General features: G+C 41.9%; 1 protein-coding gene across 1 annotated transcript in view; it reads left to right on the top strand.

The window, feature by feature from the left end:
• Nucleotides 1-20,952, top strand: part of LOC135504530 (voltage-gated potassium channel subunit beta-2-like) — a 118,560-nt gene that overhangs the window by 25,333 nt on the left and 72,275 nt on the right. The gene's annotated exons all lie outside the window — the stretch shown is intronic.

The raw sequence follows: 20,952 nt of genomic DNA on the forward strand, positions 1-20,952 counted from the left end.
GGTGTGTGCGCGCACATGCTTGTGTATGTATGTTTGTGTCTCAGTCACCAGATCTCAACACTTATGGGAGATTTTGGAGAGGTGCCTGAGATAGCTTTTTCCACCACTATCAACAAAACAACAAATGATGGAATTTATTGTGGAAGAATGGTGTTGTATCCACCCAATATAGTTCCAGACACTATACCATGGCACATTGAAGCTGTTCTGGCTCGTGGTGAACCAACGCCCTATTAAGACACTTTATGTTGGTGTTTCCTTTATTTTAACAGTAACCTGTGTATGTACTGTATACATATCTCAAGCACAATGTAAAACCACATTATCTCCCCTTTGATTCCAATGAACCCCTGAGACACTGTCGACAAAACCCACTGCCCCGAAGATTGGATAGCTATGCAATACAATATGGCAAAATGACATGTAGCCTACCGGAGAGCATAGTGGAGCTATTATATTTCTTATAACTATGCCAGTCTTTCCAATCAATATGAATTGGCTAATGGCCCAGGGGGTAGCAGTTACCCACGGAGCATGTGCACACATGCACGCAAACAAACACACACACACACACACATTTTCCTTACCCTCTACCCGTGGGAAGCACTGGGATGTTACAAACTGACACATTCCGACAGCAGCGAACTTAAAGACTCCATTAAAAAGTACCAAGCAGTAAACCAATGGATATCAGAGTTTTCTATTTAGGGTTGGCTGGGACATGGCTGGCAAATGGTAGATCCTAAATAATAGATAGGGCAATTTTCAGACAAACCTGGTCCTGTTAGTTGTGTGGAGAAACACTGCGTTGGAACTGCAGACTTTATGCAGCCGTGCTTTTGCTCTTCCAAGTGGTACAACGTTGATGGCTATCTTTGTATTGATGGGAAGTTGGACAGTGATTTCAGTATGAAAGAAGAGCTAGTACAATGTGTTTGAATGTTTCCTCTTCTTGAGTGGATCACTGATTGGTATTTGGTTGGACTCTTATTGGTTATACAATTCCAACCTTGTTGGATGGATGGATGGAAGATTTTCAAATGATTCACAGGGCCAATGAGTTATGGAGAAAGAGCAGTTCATGCAGTGATGGAAAAGTGGTTAAACTTTCCATTCAAAATTCTATTTTCCCTAACCCCTAACACTAAACCTAACCCTAACTCTTAACCCTAATTCTAGCCCAAGCCCCAATTCTAACCCTAAACCGAACTCCTGAGCTTAAAATAGCCTTTTTCCTGGTGGGGACTGGCAAAATAAATGTTTCTTATTTTACCATTCTTGTGAGGACTTCTGATCCACAAGGATAGTAAAACTGAACACACACACACACACACACACACACACACACACACACACACACACACACACACACACACACACACACACACACACACACACACACACACACACACACACACACACACACACACACCTTCTGTGCCCCCAGACCACAACTAACTATGCAACATCCCATTAAACACTATAATACGATTTTAATCATTGGCCCCTCGTAAGAGATTAACTTGCAGTCCTACAAATGATGTTATTCGCCCCTTGTCTGTAGGTTATCTTCCTCTAGCCCCTTAGTATGCATGGAGCCAGTGAGGGTGTGTTTTACATTTTATTTGCACACACATACATCGGAACAGGCAAAAAATGTATTTCTAGTGGTTCAGACAATCAAAAGCTTTTAGTGCAAAAGCGACCTGAATAATTTACTTGGGGGAATATTTTGCTGGTGTTTGTAGAACAGAAAGGCATCCTCTGATAGGCACAAAAAGCACTTCCTGTCTGACATGTCATGGTGAGGGGAGGAGGAGAGGAAAAGGTGGGGGTGTAGTGCTGGCCGTTGCTCACTGGCTGGCACACCACTGTAACTGCTGTAACTGTCCTGGACAATTAGTAGAGCAGCTTGACGCCTCTGCGCTTCTTCCTCTTGTCTCTTTTGGGGCGGTGACAAGATATCTTCATTTTTGATAGTTCGGGCCACCATCAGTCGTCTGAATGACTAGCGCTAGCGTGGTGCAAAACCCCTACATGAGTCGGCCCCCTACCCGGAACAGGGTAAGTGTTAGCCTCACACAAGCTAATGTTGGGAAGAATGGATGGAGAAGGGATGAAGGGAGGAAGGGTAGGGGTGGATGCTGCATGGAGATGCTGCCCATGACCTGGACTGTGTGTGAGACCCTGTGTCCGGCCAAGAGCACGCTGGGTAGGGAGAGCAGGGTGGTGGAGGGGAGGATGGATAGTTGGATTGATTTATTTCCCAATCCTCGGACACTGACTTCAGCATGACTACTGCTGCAAATCCTCAGTCAGCCAGTAAGGCAGACTCGCTGCTGCTGTTTTCTGTCTTCGTCATGAAGAAGGGATAGGGAGAGGAGGCTTTTGAAAAATTTAGTTGATTCTTTCCCATGGCTCAGTAGGGGCTTGTGTTGGCTGCTTGTCGGGAAGATGGAGGCTGATTGTCATGGAGGGAGAAAGACAAAGATGCTCTAGATTTGTTTGAAAAAGGACATCGTACAACATATGTGTTTGTTTCATTTAGATTGTGTCTGGACCCAGAGGTATTACTGTACTGTATGTCCTCTGTTAAGATTTGGTGTGGTTGGCGAGTGTAGTGTTTTCTCTAGTTGGACTGAATTCAGTATTTACATGCTATGTATTGTATCAGAGGAGGTGTGAACAGTCCTGATGGTTTATAGCATAATTGATCTGGGGCCTGTTCAGAAGGGTGCAATGTTACAAAACTTTCAGATAGATACAGTGTCTAGTGAAATTCTACACACCCTTTGCAAAGTTTCACATTTTGCTGCCTTAAAACTAAATCTAAAAAGGGATTCAATTAAAAACGATTCCTATGTATCTATTCAACCTGCTCTACATTCTCAAAGTGAAAGAAAAAAATATATAAATGTTTCTTCATAAAAAAATATGTATGTCTTGATTGCGCATGTCTTCACACCCAAGAGTTAGTACTTGGTGGAAGCACCTTTGGTAGCAATTATAACTGTGAATCATTTTGAATACCGTAAAACTATAATTAAACGCTGAGTCTCTGGGCAACGGAACACATTTCAGCAAATAAACCAGTTTCAAATAAATGCTGGGTCTAAATTAATTGTTTACTGGGTTACCATTAATTGTTTACAATGTTTATTGTTTAATTTGTTAAATTAAATAATTCTGTAATGACTTGAAAGAATTATGGCAATTATCTGTATTTATTGCCAGTAAGAAACTTCTTGCCATTGGCTGCTAACAGCTGAGAACTGCTAGCTAACTTGCAAGCACAAAAACAGTAAACAAACCCCCCAGAAATCGACTAAAATACTGGAAGTGAATGGTGGAATGAAACAATTAACTAGGAAAATCAGCAAAAGCTGTGTGCATTAAGGAAATAGACGCCTGGCTCAAATAGAAGCCTGCACAGGCTATCAATTTAAGTTTTACGGTAAGTGCCTATTCTCATTGACAAACATTTAAGGAGAGACAGAACCACAAGATTTCAATTTACATAGTATGTAGATAAGCTTTTCAATTTGCATGGCATCCTTGCCTTATCTTTTGTTGTGGCTGGCAATGTGACATTCTTGCTCACAGTAGCCACTGACTAGCCAGTAAGCTTGCAAACTATTCAACAATGCAAATACATTTTCTTCTAAAACATATTAGCTACACTCTTGAATTGTCAGGTTTCAGGTAAGACCCAAATGCAGACTGTGTTGAAGTAACAAAGTTTATTACAGCAATAGGGCAGGCAAACGACAGGTCAAGGCAGGCAGGGGTCGGTAATCCAGAGTAGTGGGCAACGGTACAGGACGGCAGGCAGAGACTCGGGACAGGCAAGGGTCAAAACCTGGACGGCAAGAAACCGAGAGACTAGGGAAAAACAGTAGCTGAGACAAAACGATGGTTGACTCGACAAACAAGAAGAAGGGCTGTGAGACATGGGTTTACATCTAGACACATGAAAAGTAGGAGAACGAACAGCAGAGGGGCTAATGATCTTGAAGCAAGGGGAAAGGTCTCAGCTTCTGGGGGTGTAGCCGCGGGGCTATAGCGGCGTGCCAGCGCATCCGGTTTAACATCCCTGGGCACCGGTCAGTGTTGCGGAAGCGAACCATCAAGCAAAGCATCAATACAGGACTAAGATCGAATTGTACTACACTGGCTCCGACGCTCGTCAGTTGTGGCAGGGCTTGCAAACTGTCACCGACTACAAATGGAAGCACAGTCGACAGCTTCCCAGTGACACGAGCCTACCAAACAAGCTAAATAACTTAAATGCTCGCTTCGAGGCAAGTAACACTGAAACATGCAAGAGAGCATCAGCTGTTCCGGACGACTGTGTGATCACGCTCTCCGCAGCCGATGTGAGTAAGACCTTTAAACAGGTCAACATTCACAAGGCTGCAGGGCCAGACAGATTACAAGAACGTATACTCCGAGCATGCGCTGACCAACTGGCAAGTGTCTTCACTGACATTTTCAAACTCTCTCTGTCTGAGTATGTAATGCCAACATGTTTCAAGTAGACCACCATTGTCCCTGTGCCCAAGAACACTAAGGTAACCTGCCTAAATGACTACCGACACGTAGCACCCACATCTGTAGCCATGAAATGCTTTGAAAGGCTTTGGCTCACATCAACACCATTATCCCAGAAACCCTAGACCCACTCCAATTGTCATACCGCCCCAACAGATCCACAGATGATGCAATCTCTATTGTACTCCACACTGCCCTTTCACACACGGACAAAAGGAACACCTATGTTGGAATGCTATTCATTGACTACCACTCAGCGTTCAACACCATAGTGCCCTCAAAGCTCACCACTAAGCTAAGGACCCTGGGACTAAACACCTCCCTCTGCAACTGGATCCTGGGGACTTCCTGGCGGGCCGCCCCCCAGGTGGTAAGGGTAGGTAACATCACATCTGCCACGCTGATCTTCAACACGGGGGCCCCTCAGGGGTGTGTTCTCAGTCCCCTCCTGTACTCCCTGTTCACTCATGACTGCACGGCCAGGCACGACTCCAACACCATTATTAAGTTTGCTGATGACACAACAGTGGTAGGCCTGATCCCATGTGATAGCCTATAGGGAGGAGGTCAGAGACCTGAGACCTGGCCATGTGGTGCCAGGACAAGAACCTCTCTCCCAACGTGATCAAGACAAAGGAGATGATTGTGGACTACAGGAAAAGGAGGACAGAGCACGCCCCTATTCTCATCGACAGTGCTGTAGTGGAGCAGGTTGAAAGCTTGAAGATCCTTGGCGTCCACATCACCAACAAACTAACATGGTCCAAGCACACCAAGATAGTCATGAAGAGGGCACAACAAAACCTATTTCCCCTCAGGAGACTGAAAAGATTCATCATGGGTCCTCAGATCCTCAAAAGGTTTTACAGCAACCATCGAGATCCTGACCGGTTGCATCACTGCCTGGTATTGCAGCTTCTCGGTCTCCGACCACAAGGCACTACAAAGGGTAGTGAGTACGGCCCAGTACATCACCGGGCCAAGCTTCCTGCCATCCAGGACCTCTATACAGTACCAGGCGATTTCAGACGAAGGCCCTAAAAATTGTCAAAGACTCTTGCCACCCTAGTCATAGACTTTTCTCTCTGCTACCACACAGCAAGCGGTACCGGAACACCAAGTATAGGTCCAAGAGGCTTCTAAACAGCTCCTACCCCAAGCCATAAGACTCTTGAAAAGCTAGTCAATGGCTACCCAGACTTTTTGCATTGCCCCCCCCCCTTCTATGCTGCTGCTACTCTCTGTTATTATCTATGCATAGTCACTTTAATAACTTTACCAACATGTACTTATTACCTCAATTGCCTCGACACCGGTACCCCTGTATTTAGCCTCACTATTGTTATTTACTGCTGCTCTTAAATTATATTTTATTCCTATCTTTCTTTTTTACTTTAGGTATTTTTCTTTAAACTGCATTGTTTGTTAAGGGCTTGTAAGTAAGCATTTCACTGTAAGGTCTACACCTTTGATTTGATTTTCTCATTCGTACACACATTAAATGTAGCTTGCAAAATAATAACACAGCTAGCTAGCTATGCTAGCTAGTAATGTCAGCATATGAAACATGAACATTTATTCCTCTCATACCGAATATAAAAGTACCTTTTCAGCATATCAAAGTTACCTAATTTGATCAATATTATGAATGTTATGATGAGGTAAAAACAAAATTGCGATTGAAAATGTTGATAATTCGCTGATGAGTTGATCAACTTCTTGTTGCATGCTTCTTGCCTGGATGATGGCTCAGGGCAGCATGAGCTTCCCTTTCTTAAAGACAATTTTCAGAATGTAACAGGTGAAAACTCAATAAAAAAGTCTAAAATATTTAGACAGAAAGTAATTTTCATTTGAAGTTAAAGTGTACTATTAGCTAGCTAGCTAACGTTAACTGGCTGGCTCGCTAGCTAACGCTACGTGTATGATCTTATTATTCGTATCTCAGAACCATTTGCTTTGCTAGTTATAGCCTTATGTTCGCTAGCTAACATTGAACCTGGTTGGTTAGCTACCTTTGGATTCATACGGGGTCGTAATGTCATGAGTTGGGATTAAGGTTCATTGTTTACCTAGCTAACTAGCTAACTAGCTACAGTTGAAGTCGGAAGTTTACATACACCTTAGTCAAATACATTTAAACTCAGTTTTTCACAATTCCTGACATTTAATCCTAGTAAATATTTCCTGTGTTTGGTCAGTTAGGATCACCACTTTATTTTAAGAATGTAAAATGGCAGAATAATCGTAGTGAGAATGATTTATTTCAGCTTTTATTTTTTTCCATCACATTCCAATGGGTCAAAAGTTTAAATACACGTAATTTTTATTTAAATTGTTTAACTTGGGTCAAACGTTTCGGGTAGCCTTCCACAAGCTTCCCACAATAAGTTGGATGAATTTTGGCTCATTCCTTCTGACAGAGCTGGTGTAACTGAGTCATGTGTGTAGGCCTCCTTACTCGCACACTAATTTTCAGTTCTGCTCCCAACTTTTTCTACAGGATTGAGGTCAAGGCTTTGTGATGGCCACTCCAATACCTTGACTTTGTTGCCCTTAAGCCATTTTGCCACATCTTTGGAAGTATGCTTGGGGTCATTGTCCATTTGAAGACCCATTTATGACCAAGCTTTAACTTCCTGACTGATGTCTTGAGATGTTGCTTCAATATATCCACACAATTTTCCTACCTCATGATGCCATCTATTTTGTGAAGTGCACCAGTCCCTCCTGCAGCAAAGCACCCCCACACCATGATGCTGCCACCCCCGTGCTTCACGTTGGGATAGTGTTCTTCAGCTTGCAAGCATCCCCCTTTTTCCGACAAAACTAACGATGGCCATTATGGTCAAACAGTTCTAGTTTTGTTACATCAGACCAGAGGACATTTCTCCAAAAAGGACGATCTTTGTCCCCATGTGCAGTTGCAAACCACAGTCTGGCTTTTTTATGGAGGTTTTGGAGCAGTGGCTTCTTCCTTGCTGAGCGGCCTTTCAGGTTATGTTTACATCGGACTCATTTCACTGTGGATATAGATACTTTTGTACCTGTTTCCTTCAGCATCTTCACAAATTCCTTTGCAGTTGTTCAGGGATTGATTTGCACTTTTCACATCAAAGTACGTTCATCTCTAGGAGACACAACGCATTTCATTCCTGAGCGGTATGACGGCTGCGTGGTCCCATGGTGTTCATACTTGCATACTGTTGTTTGTACAGATGAACGCGGTACCTTCAGGCGTTTGGAAATTGCTCCCAAGGATGAACCAGACTTGTGGATGTCTGGTATTGGCTGATTTATTTTGTTTTCCCCCTGATGTCAAGCAAAGAGGCACTGAGTTTGAAGGTAGGCCTTGAAATACGGCCACAGGTACGCCTCCAATTGACTCAAATGATGTCAATAAGCCTGTCAGAAGCTTCTAAAGCCATGACATCCTTTTCTGGAATTTTCCAAGCTGTTTAAAGGCACAGTCAACTTGGTGTATGTACACTTCTGACCCACTGGAATTGTGATACAATGAATTATAAGTGAAATGATCTCTCTGTTGGAAAAAATGACTTATGTCATGCACAAAGTAGATAGTTTGTTAACAAGAAATTTGTGGACTGGTTGAAAAATGTGTTTTAATGACTCCAACATAAGTGTATGAAAACTTCTGACTTCAACTGTACATGTCTTAACAATGCAATGCAAGTAACCATTTCAATAGAATGTCACTGTGACTACTGTTGATAGATGTAGCTGGTAAATTCCTTCTGGCTATCTACTCTGATTTCAGAGTGGTCTCATCTGAGTGTACAGAGTGCAGAATAAATGAAGAATTTACGAATGCTCAACACCCATTGAATATGGCCGGTGTCAGTAAATGTTGGCAAAAAAATGTAAATTGTTGCCAGCAGCACAGTAGGAGTCACCAACGCTCTGGATAAAATAAAAACAGCCTAACCAGCTCTGCTAGGACGAGTAAAATGGTCAAAGTGAGATGTTCTCTCATTTGTGTCTGGAAGTAGCGAGCAAGCTAGGCAACGTTAGCCAGTTAGCTTGGGTGCTTGACTGCTGTTGTTAGGACAGAACACTCTGCTCAACCCTTAACGAGATGGGTGGAGCTAAAGCTTAAGAGGGTGTTAACAACGCTAAATGGGTGTAGACAAAGAAGAGCTCCCCAGTTTGTAGAAAAATATATAAATGCCATTTTCTCAAAAGTGAGGTTACAAGTTTATCAACTTTCAAAGCAGAATCCATTGTTCCTCAAATGCAGTGTATGATATATCATTTTGTAGCTATGTGTCTCTGCTTTCATCCAATGTATATAAAAAAACACAATTTCAAATTTTGCAATGTAAGACCAGATCAAGGTGGTCGTTCACACATGTCTATACATTTCAGCTGTTTCAAAAACATTGCTCTGCTATTAGTATTTTTACTGTATGAATGTTGGGCTCAACAAGACAATTCTGTTAACACTTAGAGCGGGGCAACTGTCAGGCATTACAGTAGTGTCTCTTGAGAATCTCTCAAAACACTCTGTATTTTCAAGTATTGTGGTGGCAGCACCACTTATGGATAGGCTTGTCATCGGCAGAGACTGGGGGAGTTTATCAGGATAAAAATACATGAAATTATTAAAGCCCGGGTAAAAGGTTAGTCTTCTTAATACCTAACCCTGGGATAGAGTTTTTTTTTCAGCTGGACAATTACACTAATTTGTAAGCCAAAGACACACCAGAATGGCTTTCCCAGAGGTGTAATTGCTGCCAAAGTTGCTTCTACCAAGTATTACCTCTGAGGTGTGAAGTCATACACAATCAAGACAACTTCATTTTTAGATTTTTTTATTAATACATCTTTTTATAGGTTTTTTTCACTTTGAAAATGTGGTGTAGGTTGTGTAGATAAGTATTGAAACAGTCTAATTATATCCCTTTTTTAGATTTCAGCCAGCAAAATGTGAAAAATGTGCAAGAGGTGTTATTCCACTAGGCACTATTTTGTAGAATGGATATGATTGTCTGTTGTGAAGGGAATTGAGTCAGTTATAACTATAACATTTAGACTTGCAACATTAACGACCAGATCACCTCAAATTTACTCAATTATTTGATGTTTCTTCGAAGTGAGATGTATAAAAACGTGAAACATTCACAACCATTGTTTTATGGTAAGCAGTGGCAAACGATAGCTGAAGTAGGCAATGGGTATTTAAACGAATCAGAAAGAAGGATGACTAAATAAAAAAATGAATGTGAATCTAAAAATAGTGAACTTGTCTTTTAAAATAGCATTCCACGGGGCCTGAAGCTATAGTGACCTCGAATTATGAACAAGAGTAGTAATGTAAACACACGGTTGAACATGAGAGCGACATGCAGGGTCTCTTCGCAAACATTTCACACCGCATTTCTTCACATGTCAATGGCCAAAAGCATTGCCCTGTGCCTTTGCTGTTGACTTTTGTATGCTGACAAGTGGCGTTACAATGTAGTTCTCCAAAGACGGACCTTATCTGAAAGTTGATTTGATTAAAAGGCTTGCGGCCCGCTCTCTCTCCGTCTGTCTATTTTTTGACAATCCCACAATCCCAAGTTAGTGGACAGCTTTAGATAATTGGGTGCTGGCCAGTTCTCAAGAGAGTTGTCACTCAACTTGCCTCTCACTCCCTCCTGCCACGGCTGGAGGTGGCATAATGCTATGCCCTCCTCCTCCCCCCAACATTCTCTTTGCATGCCACTGTACTCACACACGTTTGCTCCTGCCACCAGAGAGTTTCTGACAGTGCCACACTCGAGTAACACCACACGTTTCACCTTGCTTACTGGACCACACCCACCCCGGAAGAGCCCCTATATCAGTTTTAAATGGCGCCCTTGTGTTTGTGTCTCTTACACAATGGGGCGAGGGGAGAGGTGGCGGTGCTGGTGGAGGGGATTGCCTGCCAGCTCTGATTACAGGCCGTGATGCATGGGGCTGGGGGTGTTTTTGTCCTGTCACCCACTCAGAGCAGAGGAACAGGTGCTATTTAAAGCCACTGCTTTGTCCCACTCCCCTCCGCCTCGCCTCAGGGGCTCAGTGGCCACACACAGCACCAGCACTGCACTCTCTGCATCCGTACAGTCCGTCTGTCCTGTCTGTCCGTTTGACGACACTGCTTCGGGTGGCAAACCTATACTGTCTCTGACCGGGGTGGGCACTGGCAGTGCTGCCTGGGCATGTTTGGCACACACAAAAGCAGCCTGAGCGAGGTGCGGGGTGGGCACGGGCATGGAGGGGCCGGACGTCGTATGAGCCGCCAACAGAGTGTCCCTGACCACCAGATGCCCAAGCCGGGTGGCAATGGAGCTGGCAGCGGTGGTGGCGTCAGTAGCGGCGGGCAGGGGCCTCCTGTAGCCAGCATGAGGCGGAGCAGCAGTGTCAGCAGCGGCGGAGGCAACACCGGCAACTCCGGCACGGGTAAGATGCTGTCCTTGTCGTCGATGAGCGAGAGCGTGCGCAGTGGCCTTAGCTGCTTCCTGTCAGAGCAAGCTCTGGATAATGAGGAGCGGCAGCAACGCAGCGACCAGCTGGCTGAGATGCAGCGGCTGAGGGAGGTACGTGCCGCTGCCCAGCTCAAGAACCTGGAGGACTTTCTGAAGATGAACGCTGTGTCCCTGCGGGAGTGTGTGTCCTACACCACCGGGATGAGGTACAGGTAAGGGCTAAGTGGGAAGTGGGATGGGAGGCTGGCATGAGCCACAGGTTAGCGATGAGGTAGAGATGAGGTACAGTCCTAACACATTTTTAGTAAACCAGCACCTAAGGAAATACAATCTATTTTGCACTCCTCAACTGGGCTAATGGCCTTGGGCAGGCATAATATTGAGTTCTCAAAGGTTTAGCAAGATAAGGGCTAAAGGTTAGCAATGAGATTGGGATGAGTTTTAGGTAAAGGGGAGGAGATTATCCTCATCCTCAAGCCAGGCTCAATGTATGAGATTAGAATGGTAGATTGTTCTACTGTCCATAGCAAGGCCTACTGTCCATAACGTATACAGCCTGAGAGAGAAGACAGAGGGAATCAGCCACACACTGCTGATTTAACGGCAATCTCAAGGAACTATTTACGAGAATGAAAGGTGGCAGTTTTCTGTGAAGGTATAATGAGTCCATTATCTCTACAGTTTGCATCCATAAATAGCCAATGGGAAGGATTATCGTGCCTGATAGCAGTGGGTCTTTTTTGGAGTGTGAGCACACCGGGGTGCGGCCCGGGCTTAGCTTTTAGTCTGTTCCCCTGGATTAGAGGATTCTCTCCTGTTAAGCCTTAGGGACAGCTCTGCCATTGACAAACAACTAAATGTCCAAAACCAAGTCATTTAAAAAAAATGTGATGACGTTGAATCAATTTGGAAAACTGATCGGATTTGCAAAAAGTTAACGTAAAGGAATTGAGTCTCTTTTTCACCCAATATAACGTGTCATCCCTAACTAGACATAGGAGAGTGTCAAAAAACGTTTGTTGTTTTTCACGTTGTGTTATATTCCACTTAAATCCACTTTACAATTCTGTAAATGATTGGGAATGACATGTAGAAAACAAATAGCCCTTTATTCAATTCATACAGTGCTCCACATACAGAATCTTACATTAAACAAATTTTGTACATGCTAAATATCATTCTTGAAACACCTCAAACAAGATATTTATTATGTCAGTCAGTTAGATATGCTGTCCAGAGAGACCAACTCAGAATGTTGTACCTGGGATACAGGAGAACAGACTGAAGTTGGATCGGATATGATAAATTGCTAACCCAGTACAGCTTGAAGAGTTTGTCAATTGCTCAGATTAGGCCCTCATCTTCCAGACGGATGGCAACGTTGTCGTTCCTCGCAATGTTCAAATACTGGCGGGCTGCTCTTTTCGGAAGGACAAGGCACACCGTACAGGGAACGGATGCTAGTTCCAGGCTGAAACCAAACAAACACAAAATATCTTTACAGTAAAACATGACGAGAACTAAAAAGTTGCTCAATCATTTACTTCGGTTAACATTAGCCAACTGCTAGCTTAGATACAGAACCTTACAAGTTCTAGGAGAACTTACCTCAGATGCCAAAAATATATATTGAGTGTGCGACTCTATTTATTTTAATAGCTTTACAGTGCATTATGGAGGAAAACAGGTTCAAATTAACTGGGACATTTACTATTTGTGCAGTGGTGGGCCGTCAGGGCCAGCAAGGCCTTCTCTGCTGGCCTAAACATCATCAGAATATACATTTTTTTAAATAAATTTTCCCACAAATATGTATTAAATTATTCCCCAGAGTAAGAGTTACACTCTTCATTTCATAGCGTTCCTCTTGGTTGAACTGCTTCCAGCCCCAGGTTGAGATTTCAGGGCTGGTCTTTATGTTAAATATTTTATCCAATCATATTCAGCCATCATGTGTTGCCAGGGGTCTAAAATCTGCCCTCAGGCCTTCAGAATCAACAGTGCGGGCGCTTGTAGCTTAAAGTGAATGGAAATTAAAATTTAGTGTCAACCAATCAGCTTTAGAGTTGGCTATTGTACGCCTGCTGGCTGGCTCCAGTGTTACACAGGAGCCAGCTAGCAGGCGTAGTGCCTGCACGTCTTTTGATTGGATTACCAATATTGAGAGGCAGGTCCTATATGGGCAGGTCTCAGAACTAGGAAACTGAAATTGATCAACAAATTAATTTGCGTACTACTACTGTTTTATCAACCCACAATGGCGGAAGGAGAAGATATCGATTTGGTCGAGGATATAATTATAACGCAATTCTCAAGACAAACTTTTCAAGAAATTCTCTGAATAAAAATGTCAATTTCAAGGTGACGCAACGCCTGGTTATACTGCGTTTCTGTCTAAATGTATAGTGTCTAGAGTCATGGCATCATAATGATGGTAATAAGAGGTGGATTAATAGGACTACACTGAAGGCCCAGGCCCCAGAACCACGGCACGCTACTGTATTTGTGTAAAACAGGGCTAAAATGTTACCCTTATCAAATGTTCACCTTATTCTTATAAAGAGTACATTTACCTTGTTTTTGTTTCTTATTCCTCCTGCTAGCTGGCTCACTCCAGGCTGTCAGTTGAACTTCTCATAGTGTGTTGCGTGTGGGTCACAGTGTGGGACCGTGGCCTAGATGCACAATGACGTCGGATCTGCAAAGTCAATAATCAAGCACATTTCGCATGTGTTGTATGGGTTTCAGCTTTTAACACATTAATTGCAGGAAGTGATATAAAATGTGTCAGAGTAGACACTACACATAAATTGTGTTGTTCAACAACACGTTTTATATGAATGTATACACTGGCAATGGTTACCATTCTTTACATGACAGCAGACACCAGGGTTGGGGTCAATTCCGAATGTCTGAGTTTAATTAAATTCAAACAGTGTATTTGAATTGAATTTGAATTGGCCACACCTCACAGGAAGCAGAATTACAATGTTATTTGAATTGAAGCAAGTAGAATTTAATTCAAACCAATTCAACTGAGACGTGAACGTCTCATTAATTTGACAAATCTTTCATCAAAATATAGTAAAGAATAAACATACCATTTTGAATATTAGTTTGATTACAACTCAAAGATGTAAAACAGTATTTGTCTTTGTCATGAGGTGTTACAGATGTCGGATCTTAATATGACCAATTTTGTCACAGGAGGAAAATAATCCTGCAGCAGGAGGATTTGAAGGGATATTTAATATTTAGAATTGCCGCCAGTGGGCAGCTGGGAGTGGTGTTTGTAGGATATACAACAACTTAGACTGGAGGTCTACTGTGCGACAGTTCAAGTAGCCGATGTAAGCTACGTGCAGGCTACCGCGCGTCTCGTGTGAATTCTTATGTGGATTGTAATAAATTGACAATATTTGTAGGGGGTAGATGTATTTTTTTGTTAGGGTAAATCCATGTTTTTAGATTAATTATTTTATCATATGTTCAAGGCAAGCATTAGGTAAAATGCATTTATGTTTATCTCAGCAACGGCACAAATATGCTAGCGGAGGCATGGGTTCGAATCCGGCCCATTGTTGACCTTAAGTACTAGTTTCTCCAAAAGTTCTTTCTACTTACTCTCTTTGGGCTGTACTTGTACTCTTACTCAAGTCATTTCTGAGGATGTTTTTGTTCTTTGGTTCTCAGCCAGACACAATCTAAGGTAAGTTGCGCTTTAATTACCTTCTGCCTTTGTAATGTTATATATTTCTGGAGTAAGATTAGTATTTCTAAAATAGAATTCTTGTGTTGAAATGGTGTTTCGATGAGTGCAAATCAAATGACTAGTTATTTAGCGTTGGCTGAGAAAAAGTTTAATCTGTTTTTTAGGTCCCCATATGATCTCTGTTTGTCGAGCCACCTTGTCATTGGCATAAAGAGTGAACAGATTAATTAGATGTGTGTGGAAATAGCTAGTTACCTATTGGTTGCCACTAAATAAACTGGCTAAGCTAGCTAGCTACTGTAGCTGCAGTGTCAACCATGATCTAGCTAACTTTAGCTAGCTGCAACGGATCAGTCCACCCCAGCATCCTCCCATGCATTGTTCTCTTTTACTCTGTGTGTGTGTGTCTAAATGTCATTCTGTTTTTATGGGTCTATAAGCATCTCTGTCAGTGTATCATCTCAGTAAAAAAACATTGTACCATATACAAGAAATCAAGTTTTTTTGTGTCTTTTTATTGACAGCTTGTAAAGGCACAACCAAAGGAGTAAGAATAAAATAGAAAATACCCTTCAAAGTGGAAAGGAAAGAGAAGGAGGATGAAGGGTAAATCTACAAGGGACACAGCTTTTGGCAAAAAAATGTACTTTTCGTAACATAGCAGGTCAGGAGGAGTATGTTAAGGTTAGGAAAAGGATTAGGGTTAGCAAGAATGCAAAAAATAAAACATGTATTGACATCAATTTAATTCCATGGTAAAATGTGTCTGATTTGCATACAGTACCAGTCAAAAGTATGGACACACTTACTCATTCAAGGATTTGTCTTTATTTTTGAGCCAGTTTCATCAAAGTGCTTGATGTTTTTTGCGACTGCACTTGAAGAAACTTTCAATATTATTGAAATTTTCCATATTGACTGACCTTAATGTCTTAAAGTAATGATGGACTGTTGTTTCCCTTTGCTTATTTGAGCTGTTCTTGCCATAATATGGACTTGGCCTTTTACCAAATAAGGCTATCGTCTGTATACCACCCCCTACCTTGTCACAACACAACTGATTGGCTCAAACACATTAAGAAGGAAATTCTTTACTTTTAACAAGGCACACCTGTTAATTGAAATGCATTCCAGGTGACTACCTCACGAAGCTGGTTGAAAGAATGCAAAGAGTGTGCAAAGCTGGCAATCAAGGCAATGTGTGGCTGCTTTGGTGCCTACATGTTTCCATACTTATTATTTCATAGTTTTGATGTCTTCACTATTATTCTACAATGTAGAATATAGTAAAAATAAAGAAAAACCCTTGAATGAGTTGCTGTGTCCAAACTCCAAATCTTTTTAGTATACCTTCACCATCACATGTACTTGAAATGACAGTGGGGCAAAAAATATTTAGTCAGCCACCAATTGTGCAAGTTCTCCCACTTAAAAAGATGAGAGAGGCCTGTAATTTTCATCATAGGTACACTTCAACTATGACAGACAAAATGAGGAAAAAAATCCAGAAAATCAAATTGTAGGATTTTTAATTAATTAATTTGCAAATTATGGTGGAAAATAAGTATTTGGTCAATAACAAAAGTTATCTCAATACTTTGTTATATACCCTTTATTGGCAATGACAGAGGTCAAATGTTTTCACAAGGTTTTCACACACTGTTGCTGGTATTTTGGCCCATTCCTCCATGCAGCTCTCCTCTAGAGCAGTGATGTTTTGGGGCTGTTGATGGGCAACACGGATTTCAACTCCCTCCAAAGATTTTCTATGGGGTTGAGATCTGGAGACTGGCTAGGCCACTCCAGGATCCTTCGTTGCCCGGGCGGTGTGTTTGGGATCATTGTCATGCTGAAAGACCCAGCCATGTTCCATCTTCAATGCCCTTGCTGATGGAAGGAGGTTTTCACTCAAAATCTCACGATACATGGCCCCATTCATTCTTTCCTTTACACGGATCAACCCCAAATCATGATGTTTCCACCCCCATGCTTCACAGTAGGAATGGTGTTCTTTGGATGCAACTCAGCATTCTTTGTCCTCCAAACACGACGAGTTGAGTTTTTACCAAAAAGTTATATTTTGGTTTCATCTGACCTTATGACATATCACTTATCACTTATGACATTCTTCTGGATCATCCAAATGCTCTCTAGAAAACTTCAGACGGGCCTGGACATGTACTGGCTTAAGCAGGGGGACACGTCTGGCACTGCAGGATTTGAGTCCCTGGCGACGTAGTGTGTTACTGATGGTAGGCTTTATTACTTTGGGCCCAGCTCTCTGCAGGTCATTCACTATGTCCCCCCGTGTGGTTCTGGGATTTTTGCTCACCGTTCTTGTGATCATTTTGATCCCACAGGGTTAGATCTTGCATGGAGCCCCAGATCGAGGGAGATCAGTGGTCTTGTATGTCTTCCATTTCCTAATAATTGCTCCCACAGTTGATTTCTTCTAACCAAGCTGCTTACCTATTGCAGATTCAGTCTTCCCAGCCTGGTGCAGGTGTACAATTTTGTTTCTTGTGTCCTTTGACAGCTCTTTGGTCTTGGTCAAAGTGGAGTTTGGAGTGAGACTGTTTGAGGTTGTGGACAGGTGTCTTTTATACTGATAAGTTCAAACAGGTGCCATTAATACAGGTAACGAGTGGAGGACAGAGGAGCCTCTTACAGAAGAAGTTACAGGTCTGTGAGAGCCAGAAATATTGCTTGTTTGTAGGTGACCAAATACTTATTTTCCACCATAATTTGCAAATAAATTCATAAAAAAATCCTACAATGTGATTCTCTGGATTTTTCTTTCTCATTTTGTCTGTCATAGTTGAAGTGTACCTATGACGAAAATTACAGGCCTCTCTCATCTTTTTAAGTGGGAGAACTTGCACAATTGGTGGCTGACTAAATACTTTTTTGCCCCACTGTATATATTGAAATACATTTGCAATAATGCTATACAAATTGTAAAATTATTCCAATGTCTCGAGTACCATATACCCTTCATGAAATTGTGCACATTGATAGATATTAATTCAACATTGAATGACCGTCATTGAAACTGTACAGCTAATGGACTTTGTTTGATGTCATTCTTCATTGAAAACTACCTGTGCTGGGGGACATCTGCAAGATGGTGCTGGCAGGCATTAATAAGAAATGAATGTCAAATCACAATTGCACTAAGTTGTTTTCTGACACAGTTTACCATAAGGTGTAAAAACTACATTTGTACCTAGTACTTAATTAAGTACTTTTCTGAGTGGATACTTTTTTACTCTTACTTGAGTAGTTTCTTTACAAAGCTAATTTTACTTGAGTAAATTACAATCTAACTAACACTCCTTTTATTTAGGTACGGATTTTCATCACTCTACCCACTTCCGCAAATTATACATAGCCTTACTATAAAACGTGGGCGAGCATCCACACTGGAGGCCTACATCTGTCAATCAACTGATGGCCCAAAACAATTTACCAATTTAGCCAGGGAAACACAAACAGCAGATTATTGGTTTTCACACCTTCCATTATGTGACTATTGATAGACTAACGGGTAGCCTACAAAATGTAGCCTATTGGAATATAATCAAATAACAAGGGGCCTATTACAATCATCGATGACACTAGATTATTGCCAACTGATGTCTCGTTAAACCATCAATATACGTTAAACCATCAAAATTCACCTGCACAACTGATCTCAATTCCAACCATTGTTGGTTACATCATCACCGTTCCCTAAAAAAAATATTTCGATGTTACCTTAGTCGCAGATCTGTAAATATTGACAAGATGCTCATTGCTCCACCCTAACAACGGTAGTCGTCCCAAAGGCAGGAATGCAGGCGACAAGCTTAGGCCTGCATATTAAGCCCATAGATACACATTGGGCATATTCTGGACTTATTTTGGCGAGAGTGAGCCATCTCGCTTCGCCTCTTCCTCTCTAACTTAGTGCTGCTTGCAACCAAAGTCAGTCAAGATATGTTCGCCCTCTTGTTGGTATTGTAATCCAAACAATTTAGTCCTTTTTGAACAGACTAGAAATAAAGTATTTCCTCATTTACCACAGCCAATCTGTAACAATTTATCCGACACTTTGTGTGAATGGAAACTAATGTTGCTGTACTTTTATAATTTTATTTATTTACTATTTATGTTATCCAAAAGTGCCTGGTATGGTCATTTCTTATCAAGATCGGGAGTAAAGTAATCCTGGACTGTCCATATTTGAAATGTGTTAATACATCAAGTCAAATGGGAGATTGCATTATTTGTGCCAGAAGGGCTTGGGCAGGTATAGAACCCACGCTGCCACAGTATCCTATTTACACTTTGTAGTACATTTTGACAGAAGAATACATGTTTCTGACTCATATCAATGCCACAAAGGCTTCTTTCTTACTGAGAAGTTGTTTTTTAGGGGCAGTTGCTCTTTAAATTCTCGGTCCTTTGATTCAAATTCAATTCAGATTCTGCTTCCTGTGGGGCGTGGCCAATTAAAATGATGCTAAACAAAAATATTAACGCAACATCTAAAGTGTTGGTCCCATGTTTCATGAGCTGAAAAAAAAAAGATCCCAGAAATGTTCCATTCACATAAAAAGCTTATTTCTCTCAAATACTGTACACATAGTTGTTTACGTCCCTGTTAGTGAGCATTTCTCCTTTGCCAAGATAATCCAACCACCTGACAGGTGTGGCATATCAAGAAGCTGATTAAACAGTACGATCATTACGCAGGTGCACCTTATGCTAAGGACAATAAAAGGCCATTCTAAAATGTGTAATTTTGTCACACAACAAACACAATGCCAGAGATCTCAAGAGGTCTCAAGTTTTGAGGGACCATGCAATTGGCATGCTGACTGCAGGAATGTCCACCTGAGCTGTTCCCAGAAAATGTAATGTTAATTTCTCTACCATAAACTGCCTCCAATGTCATTTTAGAGAATTTGGCAGTACGTCCAAATGGACCAAAAAACAGAAGATGTGTAACCACATCAGCCCAGAACCTCCACATCCAGCTTCTTCACCTGCGGGATTGCCTGAGACCAGCCACCCGGACAGCTGATGAAATTGAGGAGTATTTCTGTCTGTAATAAAGCCCTTCAGTGGGGAAAACCTCATTCTGATTGGCTGGGCTTGGCTCCCCAGTGGGTGGGCCTGGCTCCCAAGTGGGTGGGCCTATGCCCTCCGAGGCAAACCCATGCTTGTGTCCCTGCCCATCCATGTGAAATCCATGGATTAGGGCCTAATGAATTTATTTCAATTGACTGATTTCCTTATTTAAACTGTAACACAATAAAATCTTGAAATTGTTGCATTTTGCATTTATATTTTTGTAACGTGTTAATTAAAATTCAAGAATTGAAATTAAAGAGAAAGCCGCAACTCAATTCAGAATAGACCCCAATCCTGGCAGACACCCTCATTATGTGGGAGGGTAAGACTGCATATAGGACTATTATGTGAATTTACATGATAATGTTTTGTTGAGTATAGACAGCACAGCATTGGAGCGTTGTGTGGCATTATAGGATAGGATACAAATAAACCAAACCCACTGTGGAAATCAGGTGAACTTGCTTCATGTTGCGTTCCTCTGCCCACGCGTTGCTGATGCATGCCAGATCTTACAACGCCTGGATAGGTAATTTAAGTATCATATAACCACATCATATGTTATAGCAATCTGTCAGTCGATTACACAGTCGATGACATGGAACGCAACCATTGGTTGATGAATGCAATGTCTGTGCATGGGAACACGACTTCCGAGTTTCATCCAGCATTTCCTTCAGAGTTACAACCTATCCAAATGCACTTCCTACCGCTTCCCCTTGGCCTTAACAGTTCTATGTTTGGAGATCTGAAGGGTCTGGACAGGTGTAAGTAGTGTAGTGGTGGAGCTTTCGCAATATATTGCTTTCACTGTGCAGATCTGCAATGTAATGTAATCACCAGAGGTGTCAGCTGACCCGATTATGTTGTGATGGTAAGATGACAAACGATCAAAAACCCATCATGCCAAGCATTCATTAAAGCAGTGGTTCTCGATGCTGGTCCTGGGGACCCAAAGGGGTGAACATGTTTGTTTTTGCCCTATCACTACACACCTGATTCAAATCATCAAAACCTTTTGATGAGTTGATCATTTGAATCAGCTGTGTAGTGCTAGGGCAAAAACAAACATGTGACCCCTGTGGGATCCCCAGGATC

Source organism: Oncorhynchus masou, chromosome 18 (genome assembly GCF_036934945.1).
Source record: "Oncorhynchus masou masou isolate Uvic2021 chromosome 18, UVic_Omas_1.1, whole genome shotgun sequence".
NCBI lineage: Eukaryota > Metazoa > Chordata > Actinopteri > Salmoniformes > Salmonidae > Oncorhynchus > Oncorhynchus masou.